Source organism: Anser brachyrhynchus (genome assembly GCF_964034855.1).
Source record: "Anser brachyrhynchus genome assembly, chromosome: 1".
NCBI lineage: Eukaryota > Metazoa > Chordata > Aves > Anseriformes > Anatidae > Anser > Anser brachyrhynchus.
In genome coordinates, this window is record NC_137694.1 from 106,937,174 (window position 1) to 106,949,215 (window position 12,042).

General features: G+C 37.2%; 1 protein-coding gene across 1 annotated transcript in view; it reads left to right on the forward strand.

Annotated features, from left to right (window-relative positions):
• Positions 1-12,042, forward strand: part of USP25 (ubiquitin specific peptidase 25) — a 461,260-nt gene that overhangs the window by 222,018 nt on the left and 227,200 nt on the right. The window lies entirely within an intron of this gene.

Genomic DNA, 12,042 nt, shown 5'->3' on the forward strand with positions numbered 1-12,042 from the left:
CCGATTTGCAAAGAAATAGTTTTGCAGCTAGCCCTTGGTGTGCAGCTGCACATAGGTGAATAAGTGACCATGATTTCTGTGCACAGTTTTCTGCTGCAGCTTGAGCTTTGTGGCACCTCTCCATTGCTCCTTATTTCGCTGCCTTATCTTGAGAATGTATGGCACGGTCACTATGAAAAGAGCTTTGTGTTTGAATTCCTGGTGAGTCGAAGGGTCAGGGCCTATGAGTTATCTGCCTGCCAGCAAGACTCATTGCTGTGTCCCTGTATTTTTCAAGCTAAAATAGAAAAAACATGTGTCCTCATCCCTTTTATATAAACGTATTTTGAATTCAGGTTTTACATGCTGTTCATGTGTGCTTTGTTCTTTTGACAAACATGGGTTCTGAGGGGAAGCCAGTTTTATTCTGTCCATATTTATTCTATTTACTCAAGCTTTCTTGCAGCTTTTTTTGCATTCCTTTGTTGTGATGCACATAAATTTTTCTTAAAAAAACATTCAGTGATTCTGATTTCTGCTAAGAAGAGACAAAGGATTTTATACATATCTCTAAACATACCAGGGAGCTATCTAAATTTTAGGTAAGTTGCAAAATTACACAGAAGATAAGACTTTTGTAACTTTTGCTTCTCTTAAGGAGGGAAACAGAATACTTCTGGGTAAGTTCTTGAACAGATTGTGTTAGATGTACTAGTCATCTAGTGTAATGGTAGTAAATCTGATCTGAGCTATAATGTTATTTCAGTCACTGGCTTCATTTGAAAAAGCTGCTTTATTAATAGAGCAACAGAATTAAACATTACACATTGACAGTAACGTTAGAAATATGTTTGCAAAAACTGTTGAGTGGATGAATTTAAAGCAATAAATCATCAGGGCATGTCAAAGTTACTCTGTATGTGATGTTTTAAGATGCCTGTGATTTAGAGGAGAAATGAATCTAACTGTTTTTTCCTCCAGCAGAAGTGTGTTTCTGTACAGAATGATCTCTCTTGTATCTTTCTTCAAATAATTAGTTTTCTTTTCAAAAAGTAAATTATCTAAGTCAGAAGGTGCAAGAAAAGTCTCAGAATTATGTAGCCTTTATTTGGAGCTAAAGGAAAAATGATCATTTGGTAGGATAGTTCTACTACGCAACGTAATGAGTTGATCAGATGAAGCCTCCACAGATGGTGCCACTTGTTTCTTGACCTGTCTTTCTAAGTTTGTTTGCTCATCTGAAGAAAACAATTAGAAGGATGTCCTTTTAATATGTATGTGTGTATATATATATATACACATATATATGGTGCTTCAGAAATGGGTTGATCTGATGCTGCAGTCCCTTTGAAGTGCTGAAGTTCACGTTGTTCGTCTATTGTGCTCATTTGCCAGTCTGAGCTCTTGAATTTGCCCATGAATTTTGGAAAAAAGGGGGGGGGGGAGAAAAAGGAGGGAAAATTGTTTCAAAGAAATGATAAACAATACAGGGTGGAAGGTGATGATGCAATGTAAGATGATCTAAATAGACATCGTGCTTCTTGTTTTCTTTTTGTGAATTGGATTCCTATCTATTTTGATTTGGGCTAAACCTTAGGCTTTCTACAAGAAAATCCTGGCTGTGTCCTTAGTGCAATTAAGAATATGCTTTTCTTTTAAGAGTTTCAGGGTCTACTTTACAGGAAAGAAATGTGTCCTCTGATGTGGCATAAATATATGACACCTGCTGAAGTGCTCTTTACACCCCGAAAACCTGACAGCAGAAGAAACTTTGAGGAGCCATTCTCCTTCCAGCTTTGGTAGCCCGGAGCACTGGGAAGCTGGTGGCCTCTTGGTGGTGGCAGGGGGCTGGGGGCACAGGGATGGTGGGCACACACCACCGCCACCTCCCGGGGGGCACGCGGGCAGGGGACCTGCTCTCCCTGTGCTGCCGTGTTTCCATTGGCGAAATGAGGCACCGGTGCTGTTGTGAAACCTGATTAGAGGATTATGAAACATTTCTTCACGCTCTGATGACTGGCCTGATGAAGGGGAAAGGGCTTAATGAGGTGGAGAAGATTTTACTGATGATTTTCTATTTATATTTATCATTAAAAGAAGAATATCAGCTCCCAATGGCTGTGTTTTACAACTCATGGAAACCCCAACACTAATGACAGGAGTGATGGTTAACATTAGTATTCTTACTGGCCATATAAGATGCACTTTTGATAGAAGGCTGACAGAATATATTGTGGTTGCCAGGAAGTTTAAACATGACTAATATACCTCTAAATACTACTATTTTTGTTTTGAGAACACGAAAGAATCATTATTTCAAACTAAACTAATTATATATATATATATATTTTACATTCTCTTTGACACCAGTTAGAGAAAAAAGCAGTTTTGAAAATAGTAAACACTATTGTTTTATACTTTTCATTTCTTTGAAAGGTTTTTATTTAACATCTTTAATCTTCAGTCAAGGAGGAACTCAATTTGTTTTGTGAATTACACAGAGAAGGGACTTTGGAGGTTCACTTCTAGCTTGGTTCTGGTTTAGGAAAGTAATGCGTAGAAGAATGAAAAACTTTACGCGATGTGTTTGTCTCATTGGATGTGTTTGTCTCATTGACATCTGTACACTACAGAAACAGGTCTCCATGATGCCTATAGATATCTTTACTGTCGCACAAGAAAAAGGATGGGAATTCAGGACTAGCAGTTGATTTTTCTGTCAAAGAGAGGAACTAGTTTGTGGTGTCAGGACAAGGTGATGTCTATACTGAGAGAGAGAGGAAAATTGACAGGAACAGGAGAACTGTAGCAATCGTGGTGTCAGTAAATCACACTATTGGTAAGACAAAAAAAAAAGCCCACACACCTATGTTATAACCTAGCAATTTTGAAAGAGTTTTTTTTTTTTTTCCTTAAGTGTCTTTAAAAATAATTTATTTCATCTCAGCTATAACTCTCAGTCACATTTTAAAGTTCTTTTGTGACTACAATTACTTGGGTCTTAAACTTCTTTGATCTTCAAGCTTTATGGATCCAGGAACCACAGATCTGTTTAAAAAATAAAGATAAATAAGTCGAGAATTGCCAGCATTGGATTTTGGAGTTCAGTAGAGTTGAGGGAGCAAGAAAGCATGTTTCAGGGGAAACAGAAGATGTACATATGCTGTCCGTGAAACACAGAGAAAGAAAGCAGAGACCCGATCTTTGGAATAAGCAAATTGACCTTTAGTTCAGTTTTACTCCAACATATTCAAAATGTCAGTAGAAGACTGTCCCCAGTGGTGGTGATGAAGATGAAAGAAGAACAAATAAAGGGAGAGATATGTGGCTCCTGAAGTAACTTCAGTGATTATAATATGTGAGTAAAAACAAATGGAGACAAAGAACAGATAGAAGTAATTGGAAATTGAGGGTAGGAGCAGTGATAAGGGAGGTAGGACCTTAAGGAGGAAAATGGGGGAGATCTGAAAGTAGAAGAAATACAGCACGAGAGAAGAAACCCACCCTATCTAGAATGGTATGTCAGTCACTGATATGAGCCCATGCCTTGGGAATTGTCAACTGACATGCAGTCATCTGGCTTCAGTAAGGCAAAATGCAAAATACTGAGGAAAAAAAGAGTAGGAAAAACAATGACAAAAATGCCATCTTTCTCCTGGTTTGTTCAGGACCATTTGCACTTCTCGCATTCAGTTTCATGCTTGAAGTAACAAAATCACCCCCCCCAAAAAAGTCTGTTCCTTCCGGTCACAGCATTTCAGAGAGGGCATGTGAGAGGGAGGGAACCTCTCTTTTCCACCTGACATCCCCTTATATTTACTTTTCTCTGTCTAGCAGTGAAGGTAGAGGTGAGGACTGATGGTTGCCTCTGTTGCAGCAAATTGTATTTTTGAGTGCAGGTTAAGTTTCTTTTTTCAGCTGCAGTAGGATTCCTGTAACTTTTTAAAAGTTCTTGAAAAGCCTTTTTGAAGGTCTTTTGGCAAATCTAACTCTTGGTCGTACAAAAGTTGAGAGCAATTTACAACACGAAACACGAGACGGTAGAAAACAGAAAATTAGTGGAATGACAAATAAGATAAGTGGCAGTGGATTTTCTTTACTTCTCTTCATCCTACGTCATTCCATTTTTTTTCCATTACCCTTTTTTTTTTTTTTTTTTTCCATCACCCAGGGCTTTGCCCAAGAGTATGCTAAAGACCCTATTGTGTGAGGGATTGGATGAGGCCATATATTAAAACCTGTAATCCATCAGTTTGAAATGGTATTCACATACATATTATTTTTAATATATGTGTGTGGTACTCGTAATGGTTTAAGATTTCCCAATATTCTACTGGTAATGATACCCATGCTTGACGACCAAGGTCACTAGTGCTGTCTCCACTATCCACTATCTCCACTCCACTGTAGAGAAATATTCAGTGATTCAAACAATAACTAGATGCATTTTCCAATTCCAGTGTTGTCTTTAGTGCCCAGAGATGATATTTTAGTGTCAATTATTTAATCTCAGCTTATTTAGCAGTACAATGAAGTAGGTATGAAATACAACTTCAAGTGCAAAAAGCACCTTCTTCTCCTTTAAACTGTTTTTATTATGGGAAAACTAGTGAAAATACCTTCAAATAGCTACCTGTCCTAAGGCAAGCTTGACTTCGCTGCAATGACGCATGCTGTACCTATGGAGTGTGGCTCACTGGCCTCTCAAACTATTTACTCTGGTTTTGGTGTATATTTTCTAAGATATTCATGATTCTGACTTGGTTGCCACTGAGCGGTTGCTATTTCAATCCGCATATAATAAACTCCTGAAATAAAAATCTGTGGCCTTAGCAGGGGAGAGTAACATCAAAAGAGTAAATGGGAAAAATGCAGGAGAAAGTGATCAACAAGCAACTTAAAACATAAAAATGTGGCATAGCAGAGTGAGAGAAGCAGTCTGTGCTGACAATATCTTTTTCTTTCTAACAAGTGGAACTCAAACTATGTTCCCCATATGGAGGCCCCATGAAACTCATTCTTTCAAGCTCTAGCTGGAAATTCAGGAAGAAAGGAGAATTTCCAGAAGTACCAAGTGTAGGCCTAGCTATCCTCCTGCTGAAGTTAATGAGAGTTGCGTTAGAGTAAAGCAAAAACTGTACCATCTGATGCTGAATAAAACGCAGGACTCTCCAAATTCTTTCCCAGTGTATTTTTTTTTTCCTATTCATTTACAAGTTTCTGGAAAAAACAAGAAATTTGGCAGGATCTGGAAATGTAATCCTCTTTTAGGTTACATCAGACTGTTTCCTTTGTATCACTTTATCATTTTTTGGAATGTATTTTTTGGCCTGAATTTTTTTGTTTTGTAGTCACAAACAACAGGTGATTATTATTTTTATTTTGTTTAAGGAAATATCTTAAGACTATTTTAAGCAGCAGAAGTGGGAATAAATTATACTTTTCCTGTGAAAACTGAAGTAAACGAAAAAAATACAACGAAAGGTTTTGAACAACAATTTGTGGAACAATTTGATCAACGGGTAGTTTGTAGACTTTTTTTTTTTTTTTTTTTTCAAAGGGCTTAAGATTTAACAAAAAATCTAAATGATTTTATGCTGGAGATGTTAAATTATAGCTATTATGTGCCTTTTGGCAGTTAAGTGTTAGGCTATGCACTTCTACTGTTGTCCTTGCTCTGAGGATCATATGGCAAACTGAGCATTGCACATGTATAGCACTGAGGGTCCGGTCCTTCGAGAGCCCAGTGTTGAAAGAACTTGGCCTGTGCACGTTTAGCTGGGTGCTGAGAAGGGAAAGCACTAAAAGTAATGTTACCATCTTGGAGCATCGGATGTGGAGAAGGAATGAACCCCTCTTCATCTTCCCAATTCTTCAAGTCTTATCAATACCCAATTTTGATGTAGATTATTCATTTTAATGCTGTTCTTGGCTCTGTTGGCTCTGTCCCCTAGAATGGTTTTGATTTCATACTGAATCAGAAGTTGAGAAAAAGGGAATACTACTTTGAAGTGTTTGGAGTGAGTAGGGCTTGTGTAAGTTTTATATGGATGTTGCTATATATATTGCTATATATATGTATATAATTAGTAATACAAGGAGATAACTTATTTTTTCACAAAGCTTTCCTAGACTTGAATTTGAATGACAGCAGGCTGTATTAACTCAAAATTTACATTTTTTTTTCTTTTTTTTTTTTTTTCTCCCCCTTGCTTAATCTTGTGCCGCTTATACATCAGTGTGATAATTCAACGGCTTCTCTCCTGATGTTATCACCAGGCAACTGTGACTAGCTGGTACATGCAACTCAGCTACCTGGTCAGGTGGCTGCTCTCAGGCAGGACAGGCAGCAGTAGTAGTAACCTCCTCCTGGCTTACCTCTAAGCTTCTTTCTTCTGCTCGTACAGTTATGTTCAACAATCTGTTATTCTTGTTATAGAATCACGTCAGATTATGCAGTGTTTCAATATTGTTTGATTTTTGGCATATCAGCGGGTCTTGGGGAATATAGCTTTTGAACTGTTTTTTAAAGTAGATATTTAGAAAATTCCATAGAAAACCACTAAGCCACACTTTAACTATTCTTATTAATATTACGTACCAGGGAACAGTGGGATTGTAACACACAATATCTTGACTTTATTTAGTCTATTACACTTTTTATATTATTAAGGCTTCAGTCACATTACATTTTTTTAATATCATGCCTAATTTAGTGTATTAATCCATAACACTTTTGCCTAAGCTTTGGCCAAAGCTGCTCCCTCAAAAAATATCTCTTTCTGAAGAAAAAATAAATTAAATAAATGAATATATATATATATATGATGAGCAAAAGCAATAGTTGATTATCTATAGGCAAAGACATTTTTTAGGAAAAAGTGAATTTAACTAAACTTACCTGATTATGCTCTATTTTATAATTATATATAAAATCAGATGGTGTTATTACTATAAACAGAATTTCTTTGTGCCCGGTCTTTTCAGCTATAAATTGCAATTAGTCAAGCATTTTATACATGGTTTGATATTTTGACTGCAAAGAACCCTTTCATTGTTGAGTGGACTCCCAAAGGAGAAACATGACAACAGTTTTTCTCAGTTAGCCAAAACAGAAACATCAAAAACTTTAAATGGAAATTTGACCCTTTTACTTGAATTGACCAGTATGTGGAAAGTATATGTAGTTGCTTATCAGCCTTTTTTTTTTTTTTTTCCCCCTTGTGTGGGGGAAGTTATTCTTAAGACAGTCCAGTCCTGAACTGTTGGAAAGACCTTCCAACTTCAGACATCAGTTTGGCTGAATGCCTTGATTTCAGTTTAAGTATTTGAAAATGTAGCCCTTACTCAAGAGTTAAGAAACATAAATGCGGTGAACAAAGGCATTGACGTTGTCACCATTTCTGTCATTCTGCGCTTACTCTGAGTTTACTGCTGCATTAAGAAATTCTAAAAGTTTTAGCCTGCATTTGGATATAGAAATCTGAAGGTGTTTTCTAATTTCTTTGTAGCCTTGGGCAAATCACTTTAAACATGTAATTTCTTACTGCTAAAAGTCATTTGAATTTTCAATATTTTTTTAAAGTAATATGTTCCTTTATATCTTTATCTATATGAATTTGATTGTATGTAGGTTTGTTTTTTTTTCTTGTATTATATATATTTAAATCTGCTACTCTAATTTTCTGTTTTGTATGTGCAATTATTTACATCTGGTTGGATATATCTAAGTGTCTAAAACTCTGAAAGTGAGGCTCCTGTATTTTGAAGTGCTAAGTATAGTGCAGGTTGTACTTAGTGAGATGCTAGATTCCCACTATGTTGAAAACGAGGTCATTTGTCACAGTTTCTAAAAATGCATTTAAGAGCCTAATCTTAGGATATATAAAAAGAAAAAACAAACAAACCAAACCAAAACAACATAAAAACCCTTTGCCTAACAATTCAGACAGCTTGTGAACTTTCACATTTTCAACAGCATTATTCTTAAATATTTACTATTGCTCTTATTTTTTTATGGAAGTGAGGCTTCTATGAAGGTTTGACTGTTCTTTACCTTTCTATCCTCTGTGGGTTTTGAACCCTTTGTCTCTCTCAGTTAAGTTAGAAATGTAGAATTTTCAGTTGTGTTTTATAAAAATCTGTGGCTGTATGAAGGAAAGAAACCCAAATCAGTGCCAATTTTGAGGAAAAGGCAGGCAGAACATAGCTGTTATACATTCTGTTTGGCAGTGGCTCAGTGGCCAAACAAAATGTGTGTAGTCCCAGACTAGTCACAGCAGAGTTTTCTCCTGCCAGGTGACAGTGTAATAGACAATGTGGAGAGATCTGGGTATTTGCAGTAAGAAGGAAGAATGTGGAGTTACAGAGCAAAGAGCTTAAAACTGTAGGAAAGCAGGTTTCATTCAATCTGCTGCTTACAGGGCAACTTGGGTTTGCTGCTGCAAAAGAATAAAGGACCAAATGCTAGATCCTAAAAGGATGTAAATAGCTTTCTATAGGCAAACAAGAACATCTTGTTTGCTATTTTTTCTACTTCCTGAGCATTTTATTCTGTATGAAAAAATTCGTATTACTATTTCAGTCATCACATGCTTTACTGAATATATGAAATTCATACTAATCATACAAATTCACACATATGAGATGCCCAACTGCAATTAAGTTCTATATAAGCAATAAGATGTGGATGCTGAGATACTAAATAAGATAATAAAACTCAAGATAGAGGAAACCTCCTTTTTCAAACTGCGAGTTTAGCCAGAACTTCATTCTTATCCTGGCTCCGTTGAAGTTATCATAAACGTGTTTAGGTGGGGATAAAAGCCTGATTTTAGAGCAGTTCAGTATTTTCTGTTTGTTTACATTTACAATGGCTGTGCGTCCCACTTGCTTATTTCTATGGACCTTTCTGAAGATGTGAATGTTGATGCTTATCTATTCTTTTAATTTAAATAGTATATATCATACTCAGTGGAAATGAATCACTTTTACCTTTTATGATTTCATTGATTACGTGAATAGTTTTCTAAAATGTTGGATCTAAGGTAATTGTCCTTTTCCTAAAATCATTCTTTGATAAGAGAAAACACCAAATAATGTTTGTTAGTATGCTTTGTTTTATAAACAGAATGATCATCAACAATCTCTAGTTTATTTATTAGAGAAAAATAGTAACCTGCGACATTTTGGGTATCAGATGTCTTTTATGAACTGTTTCAGAAGGGTACTAGTTCTAACATCCTCGTGGGTATTTTTCATGATAGGAATGTTACCAGTAGCAACAGGAAATCCTAATGATTCAGGTCACTCTGCAAACAGAAGTCCATTCAGCAATAAGTTTTGGATGGAATTTTTAGCTGTATAAAAGAAGTTACTAGTAATGAGGGTGAACTGCGTACTTTGAAATGCTGAATGACACCACATACCTATTTTTTAAAGCAAATATAAGTGAAATGTTAAAATCCTATGATTCAGCAGTAGTGCAGGATCATATGTGTGTTCAGTACAGTAAGTTTTCCCTGGACCTGTTTTTGTCCCAATAGCCCTCTGCTTCTTATTCATTTCAAGTGGTCTTAATTGCAGCTGTGATCCTGAAGGCTAAGTACTTCATTTTTAACTAGCTGTGCTTCTAATGTGATGTATGTCCTTTGTGATAGGGGTTATAAACCCGAAAGTTCATGGTTTCTGTGTGAGAGGTTTGGTTTTGGCTAGGAACCCATTTTACAGAAGCATCATTGCCCATCAGTGACTGTGCAATGGACACCAACAAAAAGAAAAGAAAAAAAGAAACAAATGAAAACAATCTAAAACACTTCTGCTGATCATACTAAAGATACTTTAAATTCATGATAATCTGACAGAACAATAGTGTAAGAGCAAAAATGCAAAATTCTGTTCAGAAGATGGAAAATTAGACTTAATTATTTTGCAGTGAAACTTAGCTGTGCGTTCATGTGTATTTCACTATACATAAGCACTTGCAAATGGCGATACGTTTTCCTCATATGATGCGATGATATGGACTAAGACAAGCAGTCAGATTATGAAAAGCACTTGGTCCACTCTTTAATATACAAATAAATAATATATAAAACATGTTTTATAATTGCTGTGTATGGGAAGTGTTGTGTGTACACTGCTTACAAAACTGTTGTTGCATAGGTGTGAGATTGCCATTCAGCAATACATCTGCAGACTCCCCTGTGCTTCTGAACCTAACTGCCAGGAAGAAGCTTCTCTGGTATTCAGTGGCTCTTCTCCGATACCTGCTGGGCATACAAGTTCAGTGCTCAGGGCACCAGTCTTTTCCCCTCTTCAGTTAGAGGGGCAGTTCGAGTTTGAGGGAATGTCTCAGAGAACTCTTCCATTCTTACGGGTGGTAACTCAGAAAATGAGGCTGCTCTGAAAGTGGTATATGAAGGTCTTTTTGTTGCTCCTTTCTGTGAATTTCCAAACACCCTTTTTAGTGGGTATTACCATGGCGCTTCTCTGAAGAAAAAGATTCTTCAGTATGTGAAATAGCAAAGTATTGCTTCCAAGCAAGGCTTTTTGTCCCTTCAGGGCTCTCCCATTTCACGTCCATTCAGAAACCAGAAACCAGACCAGTAGAGTGCTTTTCCTTTTAGCAGCATGTTGTGATGTTAGAACTTCCTGCAAAATCATGTTTCATATGTTTTTTATACTTTAATCACATTTTTTAAAAGTGCTTCCAGATGCAAACGTATATTTGGTTAGTTTACTGCACACTCTTATATACTGATAAGCTGGTAAGGCCTTCATCCAACACCCTTTAAATCAACATGTGGCTTTCTGTTGACTTCCAAAAGCTCTGTTTTGAGCTGTTGGACTCTTATTGTTGGTATAGTCAGTGTATTCAGGCCACCAGTTTTCTCGGAGTTGTTAAGTAACAGTACAGTAGTTACAATAGTTACAGTAGCTAAGCAATCTGAAGGCTCCTACTGAAAGAGGAAATGCTTTTCCTTTTTCCTTCCTCCTCCATGAAACAGATGTCTCCTCATGCTTCAGTTAGCTCTTGTCAAAGGCAGGTGAAGCACCCATGCAAACAGAGAGGCTCGAGTACATGCAGAGGGCTTCCATATTTCTGTGCAGGAAATACTACTGCGTGCACAGCAAGATTAATTTACTCCAGACTTGAGAAACACTCACACAAATGCACTGTAGGTGCTAATGCAGGAGGTAAAATGCTTATATTTTCCCTTTTTTCCCCTCTTCTGATTGTGAAATTCATGCTTGCTCATGGCATCCCTTCACTAGAGGCCCTGCTGCTTTCCCTCTAAGCAGTCCTGACGCAAGTGATGCCGCTAAGGGAAACAGGCCCCAGGAAAGGGATGGGATGAGTTCTGTGCATACATGCAATAAATGGCTGAAAGTACATGTAAGATAGTTGAATCACATTTTGGTTTTGTGGAAGGCTCAGTCCCGGTTGTGGTTCACCCATTTTCCCATTCTGAATAGGAACCATTGGCAAAAGCAATGACCAGCAGGTTAGCTACTGGTAAATCTGCTTCTGTAGGAATTGCAGCAAACAAATATGGAAAGGTGACAAAGAGAAGGCAGCTCTGTGTAGTGCCCCTTAAGTCTGGATTGTGGGAGGTAGATGAAGGTGTTTATTTCTTTCCACAGGATCCCTCTTGAAAGTCTCCTGGTTCAGGGTTTCAGGGGTTCCCTAGGAAATCTGGTGTCCTAAATAAGAGGAAAGCTGTGGAATAGGTACCTGAGAGCCGTGGAATAATTTCCTGGAAGGACCAGAGGCTTTGAACAGACACAAGTTCTCAGCTCATAGGCAGGAAAAGCAAGAACTTGGAAGCTTGTCACAGAGGTAAAATTGCAGTATTTTGTAAAGGCTTAGGAAGTGAAAGCTAGGAAAATGAAAGTTCACTTGATATATGTATTCATAGTCAACAATAAACTGGGAGAATCGGGAACAGATTGGTGGCAAAGTCTGTTCAGATCATGCCGTACAGGGACGTTTGCTGGTAGCTTGAGGAAAATCTTCAACAAAAAGATTGTGTGAGAGATGCACAGAAATGTTCATCGTTT